This window comes from Lactuca saligna, chromosome 2, assembly GCF_052625555.1.
Source record: "Lactuca saligna cultivar CGN05327 chromosome 2, ASM5262555v1, whole genome shotgun sequence".
Taxonomy (NCBI): Eukaryota; Viridiplantae; Streptophyta; class Magnoliopsida; order Asterales; family Asteraceae; genus Lactuca; species Lactuca saligna.
In genome coordinates, this window is record NC_136418.1 from 127,483,669 (window position 1) to 127,501,489 (window position 17,821).

A 17,821-nucleotide genomic window follows, 5' to 3' on the forward strand; every position below is an offset into this window, starting at 1 on the left:
CTAAGGCCTTATCACCTCAAATTCGTTCACCATATATTTAAGATAATCCTTACCTTATTTTGTAACTATCACATAATTACAAATCAGCCCCTCTAGTTTAATTAATTACACTTGATCACAAAATTAATTCCTAATTAATTATTGACCAATATTAATTAAGCAAATATGATTTCTCCTTTAATATATTATTCTTATAACATATTAATAAATCATAATAACCTCTCTCTCTTTATTTATTTCTCCAATCGAGTTGCTTTGGTGAAGGCAACCCAAAAGGACCATGCACCATCGGGTCAAGTACATACCAAAATAGTTATGGACTTAGACACTAATCCAGCAAAACCTCTTATATCAGAAAACTCGGTTGAGTTTGCTCGTCTGTCAAAAGAACAGAAACCAAAACTCAAGGAAAAAGCATTGGTCTATCAAAAGGTTCAGACCGTGCCAAATCATGTTTATGCTGTGACTGGGGTCACTCAAAAGCAAACGGTAGAATTAAGAACAATAGTTGACGAAGATAACGCTGAAGGATGCAAAGACTATTTCTAGTATGCTCCTATTGATAACGCAGACGAGACTGTGGGACTATCTGAGAAAACCACATGGAGATTCAAAGGTAGATATATACTAGAACCCATCAACAAACCCTCCAATTTCAATATTCCAAGCACGAGTGGAACCAAAGATGTTCCTGAGGAACCAATGGTTGAACCTGATGTTCCAATCAAGAGGGAAGAACCGAAAGTTCTACTCAAGAAAGAGGAAGCATCGAAAGTTCAAACTAAGAAGAGTACAAAATCTAAAATGGAAGGTAAGACAACTGCAACTCAGAAGGAGAAACCAAAGGCCAGCTTCAATGTTCACAAATCTCAGAAGGAGCTAGTTGAACAGAAACGCCTGAAATCAAAGATACGCCATGAATCTGAATGAACAGAAAAGGCATTGGAATTCTCAAAATCCCAACTATGAGCCTCCCAGGAAAGAATCCATGGACAAGGGAAAGGAAAAGTTGAAGGAAAATTTCAGTCCAAATTCCTATTATTCCAAATCCTAGAACCGAAAGTCAAGTCTCGGTCCTGAACCCAGTTTCGGTCCTCGACCCAGTTTCGATCATAGACCTAGATTCGGTCCTAAACCCAGATTCGGTCCTCGATCCAGATTCAGTCCTAAACCTAGATTCGGTCCCAATCCTAGTTGTGGATCCTTCAAGTCCCAAGATGAAACAAATTCTTTAAAGGACATCAAAGGAAAAGGAAAGCTGGTATCAGAATCTGAGAAGGAAAATAATAAATCCTCCACTAAACCTAGGAATCAAACGAAAAATACTAGACCATCAAAAGCAACACCAACTAATACACTAAAATTTAAAGAATACAAAACAAAAATCAAGGTGTATACCATTAAAAGAAAAGATCAAACCACTCTTATTAAACGAACTTATTTGGTTGATGCTTCTATAGTTATTCCTTTCTCTGTGAAAAACTCACCAGGACCCAAGAAATTTTGGGTTCCTAAATCTACTTGAATTTGCAGGTAATCAGTGACGAACAGTTTGAAGACGAATGGTATATAGATAGTCGCTGCTCGCGTCACATGACAGGGAGAAAGGAGGAGCTATGGGAGTTTCGGTCCCTGAAAGATGTTGGGTCTGTAAAGTTTGGAAACAATTCCTATGGAACAATCAAAGGATACGACATGATAACTAATGGAGACTTCTTAGTCAGAAAGGTGGCTTAGGTAGAGGGATTACAGCACAATCTCATCAGTGTATCACAATTAGTTGTGGGCACAGGTTTGAAGGTATCATTCGATGATGAGGGATCTGAGATAATTGAAAAACAATCCAAGAAGGTTCTGCTGAAATCAGCGTGAAAGGGAGAGATGTACCCTATGAATCTTAATCCAATTCGAGGGATACCAGCTATTTGTCTGTTGTCAAAGGCAAACACTGATGAAAGCTGGTTATGACATCGACATCTATCACACCTAAATTTCAAATATATCAACAAATTGGTGATTGGTGATCACGTTCGAGGCCTTCCTCTTCTCAAGTTCGATAAGGAACATTTATGTGCAACATATGAGATGGGTAAGCAGAGCAGAAGAAGCCACCCTACACGCATCAATACTAAGATAGTGGAAGAACTTGAACTGTTTCACATTGATTTGTGTGGACCTTTTGCTATAGAGAGTATCGGTGGAAGTAAGTACATTCTTGTTATTGTAGATGACTTTTCACGCTTCACTTGGGTTTTCTTTCTTAAACAGAAATCAGATGCAACTCCCAAGCTGAAGGTGTTCATCAAGCAAGTGGAAGTGCAATTAAGGAAGACGGTCAGAAACATCATAAGTGATAATGGACTGGAATTCAAGAACAAGGATTTTGAAGACTTTTTGGCTGATAAGGGGATAACTCACAATTTTCGGCCCCTTATACACCACAGCAGAATGGGATTGTTGAAAGACGAAACCGCTCGTTATGTTAAGCAGCCAGAACCATTCTCAGTTATGCTTCCCTACCTTTATACTTCTGGGCTGATTCCATTGCTGCTGCTTGCTATACTCAGAATCGATCCTTGCTCAACAAGAGATTTTCCATAACTCATTATGAGATCTTAAACAATAGGAAACCGAACGTCAGATTTTTCCATATTTTCGGTTCAAGTTGCTTTATTTTTAATTCTAAAGAGAACCGAAATAAGTTTGATGTTAAAGCTGATGAGGGCATATTTCTGGGTTACTCTCTGTCATCAAAAGCATATAGGGTGTTGAATAAGCATTCCAGAAAAATCGAAGAAACTTATTATGTCACCTTTTATGACAATTATATAAAGAAGGTTCAAAGGACTGAAAGTGCTTCAGGAGACATATTCCCAGAATCTGGATAGGTCTCGGTTCCAATATCCAACCTGTTTGAGGAATACATTCGGCTATTCGATGAACCCGAAAAAGCAATTCATTCAGAGGCAACAACAACAGACAACAAAGTAGATAATCTCAAGAAGGTCATAGACGAAGCTACTAAAGAAATGGCAAGAGAACCACCAAGTCCTAAGTCATCAACAGGCTCTCCAAACAAATATTCAACGTTCCAGGGGGAGAGCTCTACAACTTCAAAGACAGCCGAAGTTTATGTTAAGGGGGAGAATCCAAGTTCATCCCTAACATCTCAAAGTTCAGATGATGGAGAAACAACTGATCCAAAACTAACAAGTGAAATTCAAATCGAGGGGGAGACACCCACTTCCACAAGCAATGCAGACTCTGATGCTGACAGAGATTTCACTTCGCCAGTCGAGGGGGAGAAGGAGAAAGCAAGTAATAGATCTACTGACGAAGGTGAAGGTGATCAGTCAGATGTTGAAATAGAAGTAGAAGCTGAATTGAATCCAGAATATGACCCAAGATATCCTCCGTTAGTAAAATGGACAGAGGACCATCCTAAAGAGCAAATTATTGGTGAAACTTCCAAAAGTGTTCTTACTCGATCTCAACTGAAGGCGAAACAAACTGCATTATTCTCTAAAGTGGAATTTTGTATGTTTAATTCGTTTATCTCCAAAATTGAGCTGAAAACTGTAAATGTTGCACTTGATCATTCTGATTGGGTTCAAGCAATGCAGGATGAGCTCCATGAGTTCGAATGTAACAGAGTTTGGAGGCTGATTCCTACATCGAAAGATGCCTCTGTTGTCGGCCTGAAATGGGTGTTTAGAAATAAGCTGGACAAAGAGGGGAATGTCATTCGTAACAAGGTTTGGTTGGTTGTAAAAGGCTACTATCAAGAAGAAGGGATAGATTATGAAGAAACCTTTGCTCCAGTAGCAAGGTTGGAATATGTTAGAATCTTTCTTGCATATGTTGATCACAAGAACTTCGAAGTTTTCCAAATAGATGTCAAATGCGCTTTCTTGAATGGAGAATTAGAAGAAACCGTCTATGTCAAGCAACCGCCTGGTTTTGTGAATGAAAAATGCCCTAATCATTGCTATGTGCTGGATAAAGCTGTCTATGGACTAAAACAAGCACCAAGATCCTGGTATGAAACGCTAACTCGCTTCTTAAAAATGTCAAAATTTAAACAAGGTTCGGTTGACCCAACCTTCTTTCGTAAGAAGGAAGGCGAACATTTGATGGTTGTTCAGATTTATGTTGATGATATCATCTTCGGCTCCACGAATCCTAGCTTATCAGCTGAATTCAAGACGTTGATGGAGACTAAATTTGAAATGAGCACAATGGGTCCAATTAAGTTTTTCCTTGGTTTGAATATTAGACAGGGACCATAAGGAATCTTTATAAACCAGGAGGCATACACCAAGAACTTACTGACAAAATTTGGAATGACGGGTGATTCAAAAGTGAAGGTTCCTATGGCATTTGGCACTAAGCTAACCCCATCTCTGGAGAAACCTGTTGTGGATATAACACTTTATCGTCACATGATAGGGTCCCTTATGTATCTAACAGCTAGTAGACTAGATATTATGTTTTCTGTTTGTTACTGTGCCAGGCTTCAAGCCAATCCAAGAGAACCCTCACATGCTTGCTGTGAAGAACATTTTTCGATATCTGAAGAAAACTTCATCTCTCGGTCTCTGGTATCCTGCAAGATCTGGATTCTTCATCCAAGCCTTTTCTGATGCTGATCTAGGAGGATGTGGACTGGATAGAAAGAGTACTACAGGGGGATGCCAATTTCTTGATGGAAAACTTGTTAGTTGGCAATATAAGAAACAAACCTGTGTTTCCTTATCCACAGCCGAAGCTGAATACATTGCTGTTGCATCATGTACCTCTCAAGTGGTTTGGATTCAAAGTCAATTAAGAGATTATGGGCTTAGTATGAAAAAGATTCCTCTCTATTGCGACTCTAAAAGTGAAATTAGGATTTGTCATAATCCAATGCAACACTCAAAAACCAAGCACATTGAACTTAGGTATCATTTCATCAAGGATCATGTAGAAGACGGGAATGTGGAAGTACACTTTGTTCGATCTGCTGATTAACTGGCTGACATCTTTACCAAAACCTTACCCAAAGCAACCTTTAACAAAATCTCATTAAAAATTAAACAACCGAAATTGACAGACCGCTCGGTCTATTTTGGCTCTGGAATTTTAGGGAACCGAAATGGACAGACCGTTCGGTCTATCTCGGCTCCGTAATTTTCTGGAATAGAAATGAACCGAATGATCGGTCTATTTCGCTTCACTCATTAAAAGATAAGGTTTCGATTGTATATTTTGTGCATATCTTTCTTTTTCTTTGAACTTAATTATTTTATCTTTATGTTTTTATTGTTTTTCAGAAAATTTCAAAAAAAAACCAAAAATATTTTATCTTTCTATTTTTATTCTTTTTCAGAAAATTTCAAAAATCCAAAAACATTTTATATTTCTGTTTTTAGTATTATTTTTCCAGAAAATTCAAAACTTTCACTAAGTTTTATCTGTCTCGATTGTTTGTTTGGTTTGTTTGGTGTATTTCTTTATTCTTCTTAGGTGATATGAATACAAGTATAACCGACTGTGGATCTAAGGCAGGTATGATTCAATTTCAAAATGAACTAGTTAAGGTTCCCTAGAAGCATGTTGCTGCATGTTATCTTAAGCCTCTACGATCTTGAGTAGGCCCTAATGATTCGATCTATACCTATTGTTTCTTCCAAATCAGGTTAATTTATGTTATTCGGTCGAGAGCTACCTTACTCTTCTCATATAAGTTAAGAGTTTCTCTGCTTTGTTAGGATTATCTAGCAGAAGGTACATTCGATTCTTAAGCCACTTCCTTATATTCTCCATCTACCTTCAGTTCACCAATGTAACCCTTGAGACTCTCGGTCTTTACCACTGAGGTTTATGGTTACACAACATATGTGTTTGTGATCTTATATACGTTTACCACGTGCTAAGTGAAACCCAATATCCACCACCAAAAATGAATTGATAGTGAATTATATATTCCAGAACTTACTGGTTACCTAAGGAAATATCTTTTTATTTTTGTGTGATCTTTTATGAAATTGTCTACAGTCCAAGCATTTCTTCCCAAAGAGATCCAATTTTTTTTTTTTTGAGATTTCTGATTCCTATATAGTCACTAAAATAATATATCCCACCTACCTGTTCAACAGACCACATCGGTCTCACAGGTACTTCTTCCAACGATCGATTTTATGTTAAAACTCGAAGTTCGGTTGAAGACAAGCTACCCTAAGCCTATGATTAAAAGAAACCTTTCAATGTTTATTAACAAACAGTTGATCGTATTTTTTGGGAAACCGCACAAGCACTTCAAGTCTCTCTTGACTTTGAAGGAAGTGATTCTTACCCGGAATCCTTTGCTTTCTGTCTAGTAATAAGACATCACTCACATCCCATACACATTTGATTTGTTTCTTTATCTTTCTCACACTTATGCACGAAAATTTTTATTTTCCAACATTCTAGTTACTGTTTGGTATGAGTTTTGGTTATCTATTTTAACCAAACAATGGGCTATTTGGAATTTCAAACGCCAATTAAAGATAAGATTTAGGCGCGTGAATTTGATTGGTTTCTAAACCCATGTGTGCTGACGTATTCCAGGGAGTAACCACACTGTCACATCGCGCTTTTTCAGATGACGTTTTAGCAACCTCATCATCACGATTTTCTCTCTCCAGGCAATGGTATATAAAGGGTTGAACGTTTTATTTGTCTTTTACCAGCTCTCAATTCTCTCAAACGTAAACAACAAGTAAACACTGTTCATCCTCTTCTTCACTTATCAATGGCGACTTCTTCTTCAACACATGATCAGACGACATCATCTTCGTTTCTCACCATTAAACCTAACCAAAATATGATCCTTGAACTTAGTCCGTTCTTATATGACTCATATATGCTACAGGTTGTGGAATGTTTAAAATATTCCCCCTTGGTTTTAGCCTTAACCCAGGTTGAAGCAGTTCCAATGTCACTGCTATCACAGGTTTATTCCATGGTGACTTATGACAAGAACAAAGATCGCATCTATTTTACCATCCACAACAAGAAACTTAGATTTCAAAAGTGAAGTTTTGTTCGATTTTGGGTCTTGCAGTCGATTCTTCAATCATCTCGCCAGATTTTATCACGACATCACAGTTATTCTCAATGATGTACGAGATGGGGTAACTGATGTGCTCACGACGATTACAAAAGTGAAGAAATCCTGTTTACCATCTCAATGGAATGGATTGCTCACTCTGCTGATTAAGGGTTTGGCATAACGTAGTGGTGGTTCCGATACTACCAGCAAGGGTTTTCTTGCTATTCTTTACGGCCTCTACAACGGGATCAATATTGATTATGCCTCCATGATCTGGTCTCAGGTGGTGCATAGTCTCAATACTTCGACACGCCATTCGGAGATTTCATGTGGGTGTTTTTGGACCCTGATTACAAGGAAGGCCATCGATTCTTTGGAGATGCTCTACTTGCTTCTATTGCCACATTCCATACAAAGAAGATTATTCTTTCTGATCCATGTGCATTTCCTCATTATGGAATGATTCCTGAAATGATGTATCGTTGTGTTTCGGAATAGAGCAACGTTTTGGCGGACTATAGGAAACTTCCTCCTATTGGACCGAGAGTTATGTCTCCTGAGCAGCAAGCAACATTGGATGCATTGGACAAGCTTGCCAATAGAGGAAAGAGAGTTACAAAGAAAGATAATCCTGAGGAACGTAAGCCCAAGTCCTCTAAATGCAAATCTGGTGAAGGAGACACTTCTCAACCGAAACAGAAGAAGATAAAGAAGATGGCTCGCCGACCCAGGGAGAACACTCCTCCAGGTGGATCCTGCTGATGAGAAAACTGAGGAAGAAGAGGTTCATCATGTCTCGCCCCGAGAGCCCACTCCTCCACGTTCTCCTACTCCACCAGAATCTCCAAAACAAACCAAAGTTCCAACTCCACCTCAATCACCGAAACAGACAATTCAACTTTCTGCTCCTACTGTTACTCCACCCATTATCACTCAAACAACAACTCTGCCAACTTCATCACCAATTGCTTCAGTTCCTATCTCTATTATACCCTTATCTACTCCACTCATAACAAAATCAACAACCACTATCATTCCCAAACCCACAGTAGAAGTCAATGTATCTGATACAGGGGCTACTACTGTGACTGAACCTCCAGTTATCAACATACCACCTTCACCAACCCCATCCTCTAATTCTGGTGCTACTCTTGGGGGGGGACGATGAGGATTTTGACTCTATCTACTACAGCCCTTATAGATTTCCAACCGAAGATGAAGCTGATGCTCCTGTCACAAGTCAACAAATACAGGGCATTCATGAAAAGTTGGATCGATTGCTTGCAGCAGTAAAGCCTATGGTGGTGTTGTTCTCAAAGCATTTTTGGAGACGGCCATTAAACAATACACTGACGCAATTGATAAATCTACAGAAGCAGTTAATGAGTCTACATCTACATGTAAGCAGGCTACCAAGGAAGTTTCTGAGGTTGTTCATACAACTCAAATTTTTCTTGATTCTTTGAAGTCTCATGCTGACACCAATGCAGCAAAATACCAATCATCAGTGGATTCCTTTTCTAAGTCTCTTCATAATGAAACTGCCAAGTTTGAGGTTGTTCGCACTGAGCTCAAAACAGAAACCACTTCTTTCTTAAAATCTGTGGATTCTCGTTTTGATGCTCTTGCTGCTAATCTTGCAACTGAGAGTACTTTGAAGGAAGAGTTGGTTAAACAACAAGCCACTATTGATGTACAGAAAGTACAGTTGGCCCAAGCAGAGAAAGAAATTTCATTGTTAAAAACTCAAAGGGCTGTGTATAAACGTTGTGCAGGAGATGTCAAAGATATGCTGACCAATCTGCTTGAAGCACATGATCCGATCTTAACCTTGACCATTCGGAAACATCTTAAATCCAAACTCCTCCCTGCTATTGCAATTCTCGGCGAAATGAAGGGTGTTTCGGAGGGATACATACCTCCAAAAATAGGGGGAGAGGGTAGTGCACAACATGTCAAAGTTAATTTAGCTTCGGTTTCTGGTTCTCAGTTAAAACAGAAAGAGGTTCGTATTGACAGTGATAGTGATACAGAAGAAACAATAGCTGATGCTCTCAAGAGAAAGAAGAGAGCCAGAGAGCTTGATGAAACAATGCAAGTGGCTAGAGAAGCAGAAGAAAGGGAAAGGGAGAATAAGGAAGATGAAGATGCCTTGCAATGCAAGAAGGCTTTATTTCCAGTGTGGAACAGAGATACACTTATCAATCAAGCGATTGAGTTTTCTTCTGTCTATTGGTTGGAACTAGTTGCTTCGTTTGACTGTGATAACTCCAAAGACTCGCTGTTTGACATGCCTATTACCAGAAAAGCTTTCACATTTCACTGCTTTAAGGCAACTGCTGAGGTTCCATATCCACATCCAAAGGTTGACAGGGAATTAATTAATTTTTACTTGAAGAATGGTCAACCGCAGTACTTGACTTGGAGTGTACAGAAGATTACATAAGTCAAGGTACTGAAACCTTCACCTGCAGGGAGATTCATAAATGTCAATTTAGAGATCAACCGTGGTACAGCAAACACGGAGTCTTTTATCTCTCTGGCAGATCTTCCTAACCTCAATCTGCATGACTGGATTTTGCTATACAACATTCTACTCTCTAATCTTAGGGAGTATGAGCCGATTCTTGAACATCTTAAAAGAATGTTGGCCTCCTATATTCATGAGCTTGCAACCATGGATCAGGAGATAGCAAAGGTTATGAATAAGAAGCCGACTGTGAAGCCGACATCTAAACCTGGTGACGTAAACAAAATGAAATTGGGGCAGATAGATTCAAAAAATTTGACTGTTATGTTCACAAAAGGTGATAGACACAAGTTTCTATTTTCTCTGGTCGATAAGCATCTGTTTTCAACATATTGTTTGGAGCATATCATCAGTATCATACATCGATGCAAGCAGAACTCGGTGGCTGATAAGAAGAACTTTACTGACATGCTTCGGTGGTATATTACCTTTCGACATCATATCTTGTCCATTATACCGAAGGTGTTTAAAACAGTGAAGAAGCCTTTTGCAGTTAAAAAGGAATGAAGTTTCTGCTCCAAGGACGCAAAGGGGGAGATTGTAGAGTCTATTTGTGTTGCGTCTTGGGCTACGTATTTTCTATCCGGATTGGGCCTGTCCATCCGTGTCTATCTAGATTAGTTGTTAGGGTTATAGTATATATATGCATGCATATATTAACAAGTTGTCTATTACATTGATTCTTATAACCCTAAACGCCTCTACAGATTGAATTTCTTTATCGTGCTCTTCTGAGGTGTTACTGTATTAATCATTCGACATATTCAGCGCCATACTTGTGTTCTTTATTACGTTCTTATTTAATATCTTGCTTAGAATCATACGATCCTAAAAGAACTTTGTTCTAACAATAGCCTTAGACACTAATCCAACAGTCTCCCACTTGGATAAGTCTAGTAACCACAAATGTAACGTACACCTCGATTAGCAATCGTAGCTCTCAAAGACGCTACTGAACTCTGATCCTATCAGTAACTTGTCCTTTAGATAAGGGATCGTACATTCATCTATTTAGATATTGTGATGACAATTTTATGGAACTAATTGTCTAGCAATTGGTTTCTCGATATCAGATTTATTCGACATAGAACTTAATTGAACACATCAATTGAGTCTTGACCGGGCCCGGTACATAAGTCAAATCAAATGATCGAACGGCCGTGATATCGCTTTTATCCTCTTAGGATAGAAGTAATAGATAAACTTCGACTTATATGCATTTACTTATTCACCAATCAATTATACACAACAATGTGTTTTATGACATCAATTTACTGATGTGGTTTCGCATTATCAATGCATAACCAATAAGCAAATAATAAACCATATATCTAGGTTTTAAGACCATATTATATTATCGTCTTGCGATCACTTTTTGTCATATTCCATAAGGTGATTCCATCAAGTGCGGGTTTATTCCAATGCTCAAAACCTTTTCATAAGCACTCATGAACGTTGTAGCAAACATTTTCGATGTCTAATACCATTTAGACAATCTACACACAAATTCATGACAATCTTCATTCATATTTACTTCCAACATATGAACGATTGTGGACTATTTGAATAATTCGATTATTCTTAATAAACTCAATTATTCTAGAAGTCAAAACATGCAAAGTGAAACAATAGTTAAACAATTAACATAAGAGAGTAACTTTACTTATAAATAATGCTCCTTTATTTAATCATCAAATGTCAATTACATTTATCTATTACACGTTTCAAAACTATCTAATCTAAACTAATATCATCCCTCAGTCCAATGCTCCTAGCATGCTGCAAATGCTTAACCCTACTTAGTCCCTTCGTAAGTGGATCTGTTGGGTTATCTTCCGATGATATCCTCTTAACCACGAGGTATCCTTCTTCTACTTAATGTCTAATGAAATAATATTTTCTGTCGATATGTCGAGATCTACCATGATCCCTTGGTTCCTTGGTCAAGGAAACCGCTCCTTCATTATCACATAAAATTTCCATAGGCTCCTTTATGGTAGGCACAACTCCAAGGTCACCAATGAAGTTCTTTAACCATATTGCCTCCTTTGACGCTTCGCTTGCTGCAAGGTACTTTGATTTGCACGTTGAATCAGCTACAGTTTCCTGCTTGGAACTTTTCCAAGTCACTGCTCCACCATTTAGAGTAAAGACCCATCCCGACTGCGAACGGTAGTTGTCTATGTCGGTTTGGAAGCTGGCGTCACTATACCCTCGCACTTTTAGGTTATCACTCCCTCCGAGCACTAAGAACCATTCCTTTGTCCTCCGAAGGCACTTAAGTATATTCTTAACAACAATCCAATAAGCTTTGCTTGGATTCCCTTGATATCTACTGACCATGCTCAAAGCAAAGGCCACATCAGGGTGAGTACAAGTCATAGCATACATGATTGAGCCAACTGAGGAAGCGTAAGGTACTCGGCTCATCTCTGCTATTTCAGCTTCGGTACTCGGACTATGAGTCTTACTCAACTTGGCATTACTCTGTATCGGTCGTTCTCCCTTCTTCGAGTACAAGTCATAGTACCTTTTCCAAGTAAGTATTATGACTAAGTCCTATTAGTCTCTTACTTCGTTCTCTCACTATCCTTATTCCTAGAATATAGGAAGCCTCTCTGAGGTCCTTCATAGCGAAGCACTTCCCGAGCCAGGACTTAACCTCCTGCAGAGTCAGGATGTCGTTTCCTATGAGCAGTATGTCATCGACATACAAAATGAGGAAGCTAACTATACTCCCACTGGCCTTGACATATACACATGATTCATCTTCGCTTCGTACCAATCCAAACTCTTTGACTTTCTCATCAAAATAAAGAATTCATCTACGAGATGCTTGCTTAAGCCCATAAATGGACTTCTCAAGCTTGCACACTCTATCGGGATGCTTCGTATCGACAAAACACTATGGCTGAGCCATGTAAACATCCTCAGCCAACTTCCCATTAAGGAAAGCGGTCTTGACATCCATTTGCCATATCTCATAGTCATGAAATGCAGCAATGGCTAGCATTACCCTAATAGACTTTATTTTCGCAACTGGTGAGAAGGTCTCATCATAGTCAACTCCGGAGTTTGAGTAAAGCCCTTCGCCACCAATCGCGCCTTATAAGTGTGTATATTCCCATCCATGACGGTCTTCTTCTTGAAGATCCATTTGCACCCAACCGTCTTACGTCCGGGTACATTGTCAACCAAATTCCAAACTTGGTTACCATACATGGACTAAATCTCGCTGTCCATCGCCTCTTTCCATTTCTCAGACTCTGGGCCTGCCATGGCTTCCTTATAGCTATTAGGTTCATCTAAATTTATTTGTGTACCATCACTAATATACGTGTACTGTAACACTTTCGGAACGTCTAAGAGGTAAGGACTTGTCAATTGGTTCAACCGGAGTTTCCTCCTCGGGTTGAGCGCCAGCGGTAGAGGTTCCTTCATCACTCGATTCTTGAATCTCTTCAAGATCGATTTGCCTCCCACTATCTCCTTGGCTTATGAGTTCTCGCTCTTGGAAAACCCCTATCCTCGTAACGAAGACAACATTGTCATTCGGTCTATAGAAGAGATATCCAAAGGATCTCTACGGGTAGCCGATGCCAATACATCGCTCACTACGAGGCTCGAGCTTATCGTGAGTTTATCGTCTTACGAAAACCTTACAGCCCCAAACCTTGATATGTGCTAACGAGGGAGCCTTCCCTGTCCACATCTCGTGAGGTGTTTTGGCAACCTTCTTTGTAGGGACCAGGTTAAGGATATGGGCGGAAGTCTCTAAGGCATACCCCCAGAATGAGATAGGTAGTGAAGCACGACTCATCATAGAATGGACCATGTCTAACAAGGTTCAATTACGCCTTTCTGCCACACCATTTAGCTGCGGTGTCCTAGGTGGCGTCAATTTCGAAACTATTCCACATTCCTTGAGATAGTCGTGAAATTCAAGACTTAGGTACTCTCCTCCTCGATCGTATCAAAGCATCTTGATTTTCCTGCCCAATTGATTCTCCACTTCATGCTTGAATTCTTTGAACTTTTCAAATGTTTCTGACTTGTGCTTGATTAAGTAAATATACCCATATCTACTATAATCATCGGTAAAAGTCACATAGAATAGGTTTCCATCCTTTGTGGTGGATCTAAAGGGACCACATACATCGGTATGTATGAGATCCAATAAACCCTCACCCCTCGCACAAGTGTCAGTGAAGGGTGACTTGGTCATCTTTCCAAGCAAACAAGATTCGCACGCATCATCTTCCTAAGGTCGAATGACTCCAACACTCCATCCTTTTGGAGTTCAGCTATGCATTTCTTGTTGACATGTCCAAGATGACAATGCCACAAAGATGCTTTATCCATACTATTGGAAGAATCTATACACAACACATCATTTCCTAGTTTATCTACAACCATAACAGTTTCATTTATTCCATTACAAGGTATTACTTCAAAGTATAAGACACCATTTAGATAAGCATAAATAGAACCATTCTCATTATTAAACGAATATCTAAATCTCTGTCTAAATAAACCATGAAATGAAATGATGTTTCTTGCCATATCTGGCGAGTAGCAACAATTACTCAAATCTAAATTCAATCCATTACTAAGCACTAAAGAATACACTCCAATCTTAGTGACAACTGACGTTCTTCTGTTCCCCATGACTAGATTTATTCATCCATGCTCCACATCCCTATTTCTTTCTAGTCCCTGCAAATCAGAACAAATATGGTAACCACATCCTGTATCAAGAACCCAAGAAATAGCATGTGACGAATCATTAGATTTAATTGTGCGTATACCTGCATAAGATGGCTTGATATTTCCATCCTTGATGGCTTGCAGGGTTTTCAACCCACAATAATATAATTAATATATTTAATCATCAAGCAATCAACCCAATTACCCATCCCCATTATCTATCTTTATTTCTTAAGGTTTTACCCTAAGAATCAACCGTCCTTTATCCATTCGTTTCTAAGGATTTACCTAAGGAATCGGCACAAAGTCCATTGCTGCCAAAGTTTATCTATCAGGTACTAAATCCATAGCTATCAGGCGCTAACTCCATAGTCACCAAGGTTCACTTAACATGCGCTAACTCCATAGTCACCAAGGTTCACTTTAACAGGCGTAGCTCTATAGTCACCAAGGTTCACTTTAACACGCGCTAACTCCATAGTCACCAAGGTTCACTTTAACAGGCACGAAGTCACATCATTTCCAGGGTTTATCTAATAGGCACTACGTCTCATAATCACCAGGGTTTAGTCATACCATCTCTCATCACACACCAACTATTACATCTACCCATGTTCTACCCAACATATTTGTAGATATAAATTACATATATAGTTTAAATCATATACAAAACTGTATAAAATATTCATCCAAAATGCATCTCAATAAACAAACAATATATAAACACATAACACATATATCATAGCAAACACTTCATATCTATGTGTTAGAAGAAAGTAACTACACACTTACTCTAAACATATACTTAATACATTCAAACAATACTTGTATTAAAATCATGTTTATGAAAGGGACTATACACTCAACTGATAGACGATTCTCGGATGGCACTACGGCTTGTAAAAGTAGTATTCTTCGGTAGATCTGGAAGATCTTCACAAAAATCGGCTTCTCGCAGGTAGAGCTTCGGCTCAGGAATTTCACTTCTCAGGATCTTCGGGCTTCGGGACTCGCTTCGGGTCTTGGGATGATACCGGAGCTTCGGGGAGTTAAAATAGGGCTTAGAGAGAGTACCGGGAGTGGGAGAGTAAGAGATGAGTAACCAAACTCGGCTGCCCCTTGAATTCTATCTATAGGGCAAAAATGCTAGGTTCACCTCGTGAGCTCGATACGTCATTGCATTCTTCATGGCCACTTGACCTGGAAGACATCCATCATCTGTTCACCTCGTGAGCCACTAATGCTCACCTCGTGAGCTCTGACACATCCTTGGGGTTCACGCCCCGAACTTCAGAAATTGATAACTTTTGCATACGAGTTCCGTCTTCAACATTCTTTTTTTTTTCCATACGTAGGTAAAAACAAGATCTACAACTTTCATTTAGACTACGTCGGCTAACTTTGACTTTAATTTTTATTATATTATTATTATATTATTTTTAGTAGGTCGGGATTGGAAAACTCCGTTATAAACTCATAACTTCTTGATACGACGTCCGTTTTTGTCTATCTTTTTACCGTTAAACTACTATAGACGACATCTTCGATTCTCATTTAGATTGTTTCGGCTAGAAATCACTCGATCTCATATTCGAACTTCGGGCTGCATACTACTAATGCTGAAACTTCGAAAAATCATAACTTCCTCATATGAAATCAGATTTAGACGTTCTTTTTATGCACGCTCTTGGTTTAACATATTCTACGACTTTCATTTAGACCGCTAAGGCCAAATATCGCTCTAACATAAACTCACTATTTACTTCACGTTGTGTCGTGTCGGTTCTGTCGTGAAACTTCGACAGGTCATAACTTCTTCGTTATAACTTGGATTTCGGCATTCTTTATATGCACAGAAACCTTGTGACATATACTAAAACTTGGTTATGATTATTCATTCTAAACAATATTCCATCAAAAAGTCATTTTTGACGCTGATTGTCCTTAAATTCAAAAGCACTAATCTACGGCCGTTACAAATCGTGATTTCACGATTCTATGAGTCATGGGAACTCGGCGAGTTAAAGGGAAAACTCGATGAGTTGAGTCAACTCGAAGCGTTGACTTTGACTTGGACCAAAGTTGATCCTTAAGGGGTTATGAGTTTGAAAGGGGTACTTAAGGAAATCTTTTATGTGTAGAGGATTGAGTTGGGTTGATATTCGGAGCCGGGAACTGTTCAACTACTTCCATTTTCGAGGTGAGTTACCTTCCTGGTATAAGTAGGTCAAAGGCACCAATGTCGGCCCACTAGTAGTTGTTTATAGAAGAGATGATTGTCTTTGTGATAATTGTCTGGTATGCCACTATCTGTTGAGATTTATGTGCTTGTATGATAGAATATTATGTGGTAGTGGTAGGGTGAAATAGACCTCGTAACTGGTTGAAGGAGATCGAAGGGGTGGGGAAACACCTAGATATGCTAGGCAGTATGTGATCTATATGCTCATATGCTAGGATAGTATGTGGTAGTTAGGGGTGAAATAGACACTGTAACTGATTGAAAGAGACCGAAGGGGTAGGCCAGCACCCATATATGCTAGGCAATATCCAGTTGAAAGAGACTGAAGGGGTTGGCCGACACCTAGATATGCTCAACATTATCCGGTTGAAAGAGACCGAAGGGGTAGGCCAACACCCTAATATGCTAGGTAGTATGTTTTATTATATGGTATGTAGTATGATGGGTGAACTCACTAAGCTTCGTGCTTATGGTTTTCAGTTTTGGTTTCAGGTACTTCTACTTCAAAAGGAAAGGATTCGGCATGATCGCAGCGCATCACACTATGATTTTCCGCACATGAGATCTTTGGGAGTTGTACTCTGATGTTGTTTTCTTATGAAATGTTTTGGTTATTGAGATATTGGTTTGGTTTATGATATGCGATGACACTATTGATCTTTTCATACTACTGTTTTTATAATTACGTAATTAAAAATGAAAATTTTGGTCATGTATTTTGGGATGTTACACGAAACAACCCTCCAAACTCGCCATGTCGAGCTAAAGGGGTGATTTGAGAAACCTCAGCTTGTGTCAAGTTATGATGAGTCCTCTCCTAATAGTCTTGCCTCTCACTTTTATTATATCATCTAGATACTACCTTATTTTTACTTAATCTCCCTTCAGCATAGGAACCTAGGAAATGCTTACATGTTACTTTTTCTCACTTTAAATGAAACTAAAACATAATACAAAAACAAGTCTAACCATTTTTTATCATAATGTCTGTCATTAACATTAAAACCATTTGGAGTTCGTCTCTGAAAGGTGGTGTTGCATCAAAAACTTCAGATATCTGATGTGTTGTTTTTTGCCACATGCATTTTATTTTTCCTCACACGGCTTATCTTCAACCGCTTTTTATTTTTTGACCAAATTATCTGTCTCAAATGCCAAACATTAGTTGAAACTCAAATTGGATTACTCAAAGCTTGTTGCACTACTAGAAAACATACCTTTAATGATATGCAAATAATGACATGCACTGATTATGATACGCAAAAGT